Source organism: Musca autumnalis, unplaced genomic scaffold (assembly GCF_047663935.1).
Source record: "Musca autumnalis isolate F117 unplaced genomic scaffold, ASM4766393v1 scaffold_1, whole genome shotgun sequence".
In the NCBI taxonomy this organism is placed as follows: domain Eukaryota; kingdom Metazoa; phylum Arthropoda; class Insecta; order Diptera; family Muscidae; genus Musca; species Musca autumnalis.
In genome coordinates this window covers 35,936,713-35,947,353 of record NW_027411644.1, presented here as the reverse complement: position 1 = coordinate 35,947,353, position 10,641 = coordinate 35,936,713, and the positions used below count along the sequence as shown (strand labels likewise).

The 10,641-nt window shown below is 40.1% G+C and overlaps 1 long non-coding RNA gene across 1 annotated transcript in view; it reads right to left on the bottom strand.

Annotated features, from left to right (window-relative positions):
* Positions 1–1,821: 1,821 nt before the first annotated feature.
* LOC141397325 (uncharacterized) overlaps positions 1,822–10,641 on the bottom strand; it is a 101,109-nt gene continuing 92,289 nt past the window's right edge. Inside the window, exon 2 of the long non-coding RNA XR_012411372.1 lies at positions 1,822–2,423. This is a non-coding gene — a long non-coding RNA (uncharacterized lncRNA). The remainder of the gene's footprint in view (positions 2,424–10,641) is intronic.

The window sequence follows — 10,641 nt, the reverse complement described above, 5'->3', positions numbered from 1 at the left end:
TAGAACCTTGGGTAGACAGAAAACATTGTGAACTTAACTTCTATTTAACACAAGTGTTCAGCAATCATGGACATTTTGGGAGCTATCTTTTCAGATTCAATTTAAAAGACAATGCAGTATGTGAACTATGCCACCTTGGCGAAGACAATGGGCAACATACACTTCTACAGTGCAAAATTTGGGAGAATGAGAGACTGCGATATGAAATACCTAATCATATAACCATTGAGGATTTTTTCGAGGAAATGCTGGAGACAAAGAGTAGTGTATGGATGAAATACACTACATTTGCACAAACAATTATGCCAGAGAAAGACCAATATTGCCGAAGATTACAGTCGATCCCCTAATCAAAATTAGTAGATACAATTAAGAAAGCTGATGAATCCAGTCTATGAACTCCACTCCGAAGTAATGCGCCCGGAGTGGTTGTTCCTGTGTAGGGCCACTATTGATAGCGTGCTATCATTACGGCCAAAAAAACCGGTTTTCGGCGGTTAACGAATAATCGAAAGTCGACTTTTAGAACACTCTCAAATAATCGACTAACCGAAAATCGAGTTTTAAGTTTTTCACAAAAACCGAATAATCGAAAACCCGATTATTGCATTTCACTGCGTATCCCTAGTCACACCAAAACATGGAACTCATTGACCATCGTTAAATGGTCATTATTCCGATACACTACTGTAATTCTAGAGGTCCGTATCGCAGGAAGTATGGATTTCCCCTTACAATGGCTGTGGTAAAAAGTTGATATCGCTCATTTACTCAAAGAGTGACATAACTCAAAAAATGAATTTTCTGAGTTAGCAATTTTCTACGACTTCTACTTTATCTTGTGTCAAATTTTCATGCTGATATCTCTAAAACTCGACGAGCTACAGCTCATTTACTACGAGTTTCGCAAAATTCAACACAAGATTTTTTTGAGTTTATGAAGCACTAAAACACATCAAATCATGCTTGATCATGTACAGAAATTTAGCACAGATAGCTGGCTATCTGGTTGCAAAATATGGTCCAAGTAGTAATTTTAGTTTTTGTGTAATAATATTTTTAAGCTGAGAAGTCAAATTTCAATCGCCAACTTAAAACGAGTTTTTCTCGAAACTTGATTTTTCGAGATGTGTCACTCTTTGAGTAAATGAGCGATATCAATTCGAGGGGCCCACTCAACTGCACGAACTTAAGCAGAAAACACATCCAAAGTTTGTGTAAAGTTTCGTGTCACTTCTGGTATCTTTGCCAAAAAAAAAAAACGCCAATTTTACATCACTTAAACTAAGTGTTGTTTTGCATTGGGAACGAGAGTCGTCGGCACAGAGACACAAATGAGAGTAACGCTTTTACAACACGCTCTCTATCTCTCTCATTTCTGTTTAGAGCTGTGTACTCGTATGCTAAATAGTATTGGCAGTCGAAGAAATCGTTGTAGTAGCTGGCAAACGCCGCAGCAGTCGTAGTGTGAGCAATCACAAATAAATTCATCAATTCTATGAATGGATGTTGTGGTCGGTCGGTCGGCTATGGAGATATCTGCTCTCCATCAACCACACCACCATCAACAACAACAACATTATCTTTTGAATCAAACGGCAGAAGAAGAAAACAAACCAAATACCAAGCTACCTTTGCTTAAATTAACTAAACAAAAAAAATAAATAAAATTAAAATGATACTAATACGCAGTTTATGAATAATTATGTGCAGAAAAATCAACAAGATGAAGCAGAAGTGTACGAATAATGTGAAAACAACAAAAATCAAATAACATCACAAAAAAGCAAAAAAAAAAAAAATGTGTTGGGCCATTGATGGAAAAAAATTTAAATATTTAAAACAAAATAAATGAAAAAGTTGAAAACGAAACAAAATGTAGAATAATTAAATAAAGCATAAACAAGCAACAACAACAAAATTAATAAAATATAATATTAAGAGCAAATAATCAACAACAAAGCAGTTTTTTTATTTGTTAAAGTTTTTATTACGTCGTTTGTTGTGGCCTGAAAATGTGAATGTGAAAAGAATCGCAATAACAACAGCAACAAGAAAAAAAGTGAATGAAAAAATCAAGTCAACGCCACGACAACAAAACGACGAAAGTGAAGTGAAGTGTGAGAAAAAGTGTACAAGAAGAAACCCAAGAATATAGGGGAAAGAAGCATCAGCCAGTCAGCCACCCAGACAGGCCTTGCCTGTCTCGTCATCGTCGTCAACAACAACAAAACAGTTAAATTTACTTTACGCTATACTCAATTGCAGACGACGTGCAGAAAAACAACAACAACTGTAGCACAAATTTGCAACAACAATAGATAGCAAGAAGAAATATTTACATCATTCAGCAGCAGCTGAAAAAAGAAACGACAAAACTTTTACGTACGTCGTCATTGAAAGGAAAAACACACAGGTACCTCCTATATTACACACTTGTGAAGTAGCACAGTCGGCAAGGGGGTAGGGAAGTGAGTTCTTCTCCTCATCCTCCTCGCCATCGTTGTCGTATTAGTAATTAAGACATCATTCAATTTGTTGTGTGCATATTTTTTGCAATACACTTTTGCTTAGATGAGAGCGTGTGTTTGTGTTCGTACAATGGCAGACAACGAATGCGACAACAACAAGAAATCAGTTTATTCATCGTCATCCAGGTCATGTCAGGTCAACTAGAATTTATGTATGGTATGTTGTTTTGTCGTCTGTCATCGTCTGTCGTTCTTTTAAGCTGAATGAACTAAACTGCAAAAAATATTAAAAATTAGTAGGTACCTCCGCCCAACCAACCTATCATGAAGTGAATTTATGTTTATGGGACACAACGTTTTTTTCTATTTTAACGATTTACAGTGAGTCACAGTCAAAAGTATCCACTTCAGTTTTTCCATTACAACTGCTATTGCGAAGAGTAAATGAATGAAAATAAATGTATTTTTTATATTAGTGTCTTAACTTAAAATTAATAAAATTAGCACTATTCTGGTAAATTCACAAGAAAATAAGGCAAAGTTGAATATACGGACTGGTTGCGAATCGATGATTTTCCTGATTTTGCTCCTGTCCACATGAGAAAGACTTAAATCCCCGGCCTAAGACCGGCTATATATGGAAAAATGTTCGATTTAAACTAAACATGTTTCAAAACCAAGGTCGATCCGAATCCTGTCCAAACATTCAACCTGCTCCAAACATAATACAGTCGAACCTGGATTATCCGACTGATTATCTAACTTGTGTAGATTTTCAATTTTACTCTCACCACCGATCATTTCTAACAAGAAATAAACAGTGAGAGAAGGAGAATAAATCTACGGGGATGTGACTCACACAAACAGAGCGGTTGCATTTGTAGTGCTCGGCTATCCCTGCTCTAAAGCTAATTTTTGGCTGACGGGGCTCTCAATGGGTTCGTCAGTAACCAAAACATGCGTTATTGGTCAGATGAAAAATCTATATGGACTTCATGAATCAAGACTTCATCTGCAAAAATGACTGCCGGCAGCGTCATTGTTACTTTAAATGACAACGCTACCGCATCATGCTCTCTGATATGATATGAACCTGGACGACATGTGGTTTCATCAGGACGGTGCCAAAAGCCACACAGCACAGGTTACAATCGATTTATTGAAGCGTAAGATTCATGAGCGAAATAGTTTGCAAAGGAATTCCGGCAAAGTTGATTAACCTCGTTAAAGCCCTGTATGATAATGATACCTGCCGACTCGTACACGAAGCCTACCTAAGTGATAAAATCAGCATACATGCAGGAGTAAGACAAGGGTGTATTCTCTCCGCAAACGTTTTAAGGACCATGATCTGCGAATCTGCACCTGGAATGTTCGCACTCTTTATAGAGAAGATGCAGTTTACGCATTGGCATTGGCCATACCGGAAATAGGATGGAACGGGAAAGGCGCCACAACAACACCTAAAGGTGACGCACTGTATTATAGCTGCCATGACGTAAAGCATGAGTTTGGTTGCGGATTCGTAGTTAGTCGGAGGCTAAAACATCTGGTATCAAGCTTCACCCCAGTGAATGAAAGACTCGCTGCAATTCGATTAAAAGCAACATTCTTCAACATCAGCTTAATTTGCGCTCATGCTCCCACTGAAGACAAGGACGAACAGACCAAAGATATATTTTACGAGCGCTTAGAAGAAACTTATGATCGTTGCCCTGCCCATGACATTAAAATTATACTAGGCGATTTTAATGCCAAAATTGTAAAGGAGAATATCTTTGGCCCAACAGTCGGGAAATTCAGTCACAGTGAAACATCTGACAATGGTACGAGGCTGATAGACTTTGCAGCTGCAAGAAACATGGTAGTTAGCAGTACCAGTTTTAAGCATCTCGATATTCATAAGGGCCCTGGCAAGAACAAGAAATCAAATTGATCACGCTGTGATAGATGGAAGACATGCATCAAGAGTGTTGGATGTACGATCGTTCCGAGGTGCAAACATAGACTCGGACCACTACCTTGTTGCAGCAAAGGTACGTACCAGATTAAATGTAGCAAACAAAGTGCGAACAGACACAACACGGAAGTTGGACATCGGTAAGCCGCAATCACAACAGATAGCCACAGCATATTCCACTCAACTGGCCCAACTGCTTAATCAAAGCACTCCTCGTCCCGATAACATATCAGGACAATGGCAAAACATTGCCCACTCCATGCAAACAGCCGCAAAATCAGTACTTGGATACCAGAGACCTCCACCAAGGAATCCATGCTATGACCAGGAGAGTCGTGTTGCTACCGAAGAGAAAAATGCGGCATATAGGGCTACTTTACAATCAGTAGCAACGCGTATCGCACGAGAGAGGTATCGGGGCAAAAGGAGAGAGGAGAAACGAATTTTCCGCAGGAAAAAGAGAGAGATGTAAAAGCGGGAGTGTTAACAAATCGAGATGTACAGGAGACAGAATGAAGTCCGAAAATTCTACCAAAGAGTGAAACATCAATCTGATGAGTTTGGAACTGGCACATCCTCATGTAGAGACCAGCAAGGTAATCTGGTAACTGATACAGATAGTGTGCTAAGGATATGGAAATAAGACTTTATGCTCAAACTATAGGGGCATAAGTCTTCTCCCTATCGCCTAGAAGATAGTGTCAGGGATATTGTGCGAACGACTAAAGCCCATGGTCAACGAAATAGTTGGACCATACCAATGCGGCTTTAGACCTGGCAAGTCCACCATTGACCAGATATTTACTCTGCGGCAAATCCTGGAGAAGACCCAAGATATGCAGATCGTAGGTGTCGATCACCATTTTGTCGATTATAAAGCAGCCTTCGACTGATTTTGGCTCATTCGCTCATTCGGCTTTGTAAAATGACTCTAACTGACACAAGATCTTTAGTTAAAATTAGTTAAAAAACTCCGAAGAGTTTTGTACCAAAAGTGGTTTCAGGCAAGGAGACAGTCTTTCGTGTGATCTTTTCAACATCCTGCTAGAAAAGGTTATACGAGAGGCAAATGTCAAAAGAAGTGGCACAATCTACACCAATAGCCACATGTTACTTGCTTATGCTGATGATATAGACATCATGGGACGATCAGTAAAATAAGTAACCGATTACTTTATGAAGGTCGAAGGAGAATCTGCTAAAGTGGGTCTGGCGGTAAACGGCGAGAAGACCAAGCTGACGGTGTCGACGCGCAATGCGTCCATTGAGATCGGTCCAACTGTTGAAGTTGGTTCCTATAATTTTGAGGTAGTAAAAGACTTGGTATACCTAGGCACCGCCGTAAACACAACAAACGACATCAGTTGTAAAAAAAGAAGAATTGTATTGGCCAGCAGATGCTACTTTGCCTCAAGCACTTTAGAAACAAAGCCACAACTCGTCAAACAAAAATAACGCTTTACAAAACACTGATACTACCCGTGCTGATGTATGGTTCCGAAGCCTGGGTACTTGCGCAAGCAGATAAGGCAGTGCTTAGTGTGTTTGAGAGAAAAATTCTTCGAAAGATCTGCTATAACGACATCAGTATAGGTAAACGTATCGAGATGCAGCGATTGCGTTGGCTAGGCCATATAATAAGAATGAGCGATGATGAACCCGCTAAAAAGGCGTATAAATTCGAGCCACATGGCGGTGCACGCAGAATTGGCATGCCAAAGAATAGATGGAGCAAAAAAGTGGATGAAGAGATGAGAAGGCATGGAACAAATGCTCTGTAATGGGCCAGCTAAGTAAGTAAGTAAAAAAGGACGTAGCGCGTTTGGTGCATTGGAAGTCGTGTAGCGCTCCACGCATACAAAATTGAGGATATTCAACCTGAATGTTAAATCTGCAGTTATGTATGGATGTCAAACCTGGAACGCAGCGACAAACGAGGTTAAATCGCTGCAAGTGTTCATAAGCAGATGTTTGCGATGAATAATGGACATATTCTGGCCCAATACCATATCGAATATTTCACTGTGGCGCGAAATTAAAGAGGACTCGGTTAGCCTAGAAATACGGAAATGGATAGGTCATACCCTACTGAAGGATAGAGACGACATTGCTAGACAAGCGCTTGAGTGGAATCCGCAAGTTAACCGCAGGTGAGGTAGACCTGCAGCGAGTATGGGACGAATTTGGAGTGAATTTAAACATTTAGCATTAAATATATTAGAATGGAATAATTTTGTTGTGGCCCTATGCTCCTCATACGAGTAGGTTAGGTCAGGGGATGTGCAGCCTCTAACTTGCGACTGCGTCACTCGGAGACCTTCCGGTCCATTGTGATCATATGACTCATAGGAGTAAATAATGAAGTTTGTTGAACGTGTCATCTCAAGAAATGGCCCCGTCGCTTCGTTTATGCGATATGACGCCTTTGGACTACTGTCTTTAAGGCAACGTCAAGTCATTGGCCTATGTATGCCAACAAGTCGACGACATTGGAAGAGCTCAGAGCCAACATTGAATGGGAAATAGCGACCGTTTCCGCTGAAATGTGGGACCGATGTATTCAACATGTTGACAGGTTCAAATGTACCCGCGTGAACGAATTCAGTCGAATTTCATTTATCAATGTTTTGATTGTATTTCAAGCCGACAATACAGTTTTTTGAAATATTTCATAAGATTTGCGTCTTATTAAACAAAACCAAGTTGTCAAGTCCTTACCCTTTACATTTTTGTATCATATTTCCTCCAAATCCACTCTTTGGAAGAAGGGTTGGGTCACAATGAACGTTCTTGATGACCAACGCTAGATTTCAGGGGCCCCTTTTCGATCAAGTTGAAATTTTTACCGCAGGTTGTCCTGGTTATCCTTATCACAATGATATATAGTTTTCCGTCCGGAAGTCGATACTTTCCGAGATAGATAGAGGTATTGAGTTTTCAGAGGCCCATTTTTAATGAAACGCATACCAACATTTTGTAGCTTTGCACGATATAAACCCGAATTTAGGTATAAAATCACTATCTCAAGTATCCCACGTGCAAATTGGGATCCGAGATGTAGGTCGAAGGCGAAGTTTCCTCGGTGATCTCCCACCGAACATCCAGAGAGAGCGGAAAAAGCTACGCAATACAGCCCGGAAAAGTGTTTATCCTCAATGCTACCCAATCCTCAAAGCCGATATCAGGAAACTTAGCGCATTATCATCATAATCAAGGGATTGATTATAATTCACGAGAGGGATCGCATTAAATCATAACTAAAAAGCATCTAAGTCAATACCAAAGAGCAGCTGGCTTCTCCTTCAGACAACATATTCATGGACTTGTCGATATTAGCATAACTACGATTACCAACAACAGCCAAAGAGCAGAAATCCTCCTTCCGATGAATCCTGAACGCTACTCAATCCTCAAAGCGGATATCAGGTACCTTAGCAAATTAGAATAATCACGGGAAGGCTCGTTTTAAACCATAAGTACAAAGCATCTTAGTGAATTCCAAAACATATGGAAAAGTTAAATGAGAAGCTGACCTCTACTTCAGGCAGCAGCATATTAGTGGACTGGTCAGTAGCAGTGGAACTACGATTACCAACAACGTTCAAAGAACAGAAATCTTGGCAGACCACGTTCAGGATATCAATCTAACAGAGAAATCGTTGGACAATATCTTTTGCAACATCGCTGCCACATCAAGGCAGCGGAAGGAATGGATAACAACACGCCCTTGATAGAATTCAGCAATGAGATAGAAAAGAGCAGATGGCCTATCCTTCTCCCAGCCTATTGGTGGGTGGACTAATCAGTAGCAGCTGATATCCTGGGTAAAAAACAGAAATCTTGGCATACCACATTCAGGATATCAATATAACAGATAAGTCGTTGGACAATACTTTTCTCAGCCTCGTCGCAGCGGAAGGAATAAATAACAACACGCCCCTTATAGAATTCCGCAATGAGATGAAAACCGATGCAACAACAATAGGCAATACGGTTATATGGAATTATAAAGAATTCGTTGATCCAGACATGGTTTGATCAGCAATAACAAAAAGTTATCCAAGAAATCTTGTGGTATTGACTCCCGGCACTGTCAGTTCGGATTCAAAGCAGGAAACCGCACAACTCATGCATTGGCTGTTTCCTCCAGAATAAAAAAACAAACAAATAAAATGGGAACGTTTGCTGTTGGCCTTCGACTTTGCCAAAGCATTTGACACAGTCATTCGAAGTTTCCTTAAAAATCATGTACGAGTTGGAGATGCATAGTCAGAACAGCGACCGGTCAAAGCAGGGATGTATCAAGGATAGACATATCAGACCCACCTAAAGGAAGATTGCTGCTGACAATAGGGCTATAAGGGATAATAATGTATTCGTTGATTCAGACATGGTCGGATCAGAAATAGCAAAAAGGAAATTATGTGGTATTGACTCTCGGACATTGCATTGAAGAACGGAGGAGAAGTTTTTTTTTTTTTGACCAACCTCTTCAACCATTACCTAAACATAGACTTCATTTCCTCGGCTGAAAAAAACACTTGTGGTTCTAATTCCGAAGCACGGATCCGATGCTAGTCTGGAAACTATAGGCCAATTTCCCTTTTGTTTCCCGCAATCGGGTCATCGGTAGAGGAGGAATATTGAGGGACTGTCAGTTCCACAACTCATGCATTGGCTGCCTTCTCTACATGCATATGTGGTAGATGGCGGCAAAAACAAATGAAAAACAAAAGAATTGGCAATGTGGTATCCTATACAATATGCAGTCATTCGGGTTTGATCAATATATGGCGGAATTTTTGTGGATCCTGAACAACAATAGGCAATACGGCTATATAGAATGGTAAAGAATTCGCTGATCCAGACATGGTCCGATTAGCAAAAATAAAGATCATCCAAGAAATCTTGTGGTATTGACTCCAGGGACTGTCAGTTCGGATTAACAGCAGGACACTGCTCAACTCATGCATTGGCTTCTTTCTCCATAATTAAATAAAATGGGAACAGTTGCTGTTGGCCTTCGACTTTATCAAAGCATTTGACACCGTTTGGCAGTCATTCGGGTTTCCCTGACTCGACTTGTGTCATGCTGTGAAGTTTCCTTAAAAATAGGAACTTTCATGTATGAGTTGGAGATGCAAAGTCAGAACAGGGACCTGTCAAAGCACGGATGTATCAAGAATAGACATACCAGGCCCACCTGAAGGAGGATTGCTGCTGAGAATAGGGCTATATGGGATGATAATATATTCCTTGATTCAGAAATCATGTGGTATTGACTCTCGGACATTGCATTGAAGAACGGAGGAACAGTTTTTTTCTGACCAACCTCTACACCATTGCCTAAACATCGACTACTCTCCTTCGCGTTGGAAATAAACACTTGTGGTTCAAATCCCGAAGCCTGGATCCGATGCTCGCCTGGAAGCTGTAGGCCAATTTTCCTTTTGTTTCTCGCATCAATCGGGTCATCGATAGAGGAAGAATATTGATGGACTGTCCGTTTCATATTAATAGCGGGACACTCCACATGCATTGACTTTATCTAAACATTTGCCACCGTTTGGCAGTCATTCGGGTTTTCCAGACTTGACTAGTCTCATGCTGTGAAGTTTCCTTAAAAATAGAAACTTTCTTGTACGAGTTGGAGATGTAATGTCGACAGTAGGGCTATATAGGATGATAAAGGATTCGTTGATTCAGACAGGGTCGGATCAGCAATATCAATAATGTCGTCCAAGAAATCTTGTGATATTGACTCCCATTGAAGAAGGAGGAGAAGTTTTTTCTGATCATCAGCCATTCTGATCATTCTCCAGACTCAGAGACACTAAAATTACAGGCGGTAATATAGTAAATTTTTACTTCGTCGTGTAAATGAGTCTGGGAAAACTCAGAGCACTACCAATATTAATTCCCCCATGCCGAATGTGATTACATGTTTCTAAAAAGGGCTAATCTGTTTATGGGCGTGTTGCAAGGCCACAAGTTGGGTGGCAATAAAGAAGAACAAAGTTTAAACTTGAACAACAATTTATTTACTTCACTTTGATAGTTTCCCAATGCCCATTTAATACTCTTCCAATGATTGTCACCAAATTTAGCGATTTTATTGAGCTTCGCTCTGCTCAGATTTTTAGAAAATCTTCAAAAATATTTTTGTCAAAGCACTTCTTTACCAAAAGGCAGCACAAACACTTTTAAACA